The following is a 551-nucleotide window of genomic DNA, read 5'->3' on the forward strand; positions in this document are numbered from 1 at the left end:
TATCCGTCGTTTGTTTTGTCATGTCGATGGCCACGCCGTAATCGTTACCGCCGGTGTGTCCACCCGCTGTTTTGATTGACCTTGCCGAGGTCACGATCTGAGTCTTAAGGCGTCGATAGCCCTTTGCCGGCTGAGAGTAATAACCATGGAAACGACCATTAGCGGCGGCGGCTGAATCGAAGGAGAGGACGTCGAACTTCGGCCTTCCGTGCGGATGGGCGACATGCAAGCTGCCACGGAGCATCCATTCCGAGCAAAACAAATGTAAATGCTGTAACCTTCACTCCGCTACGTACAGATCCGGGATCTTTTCACCAATTGTTTTCGTCTGACGCGCTGTCTGCGTATTTAAAATGCATTTACGCTCCAACAGCCGATCCTGTACATGAACATAAATCTGAGATGTCTGTATGTTGGTGTTACACAGGGACACAGTTCTAGAGATTTAGAAGGAAATCAACCGCAAATTATATACCATCTTTTTTTGCTGTTTACAGTATTAAGTCGCGGAACATCAATTTCTAGCGAACCAGCAAACTCGGCTGAACTTC

The sequence above is a fragment of the Brienomyrus brachyistius genome, chromosome 4 (genome assembly GCF_023856365.1).
Source record: "Brienomyrus brachyistius isolate T26 chromosome 4, BBRACH_0.4, whole genome shotgun sequence".
In the NCBI taxonomy this organism is placed as follows: Eukaryota; Metazoa; Chordata; class Actinopteri; order Osteoglossiformes; family Mormyridae; genus Brienomyrus; species Brienomyrus brachyistius.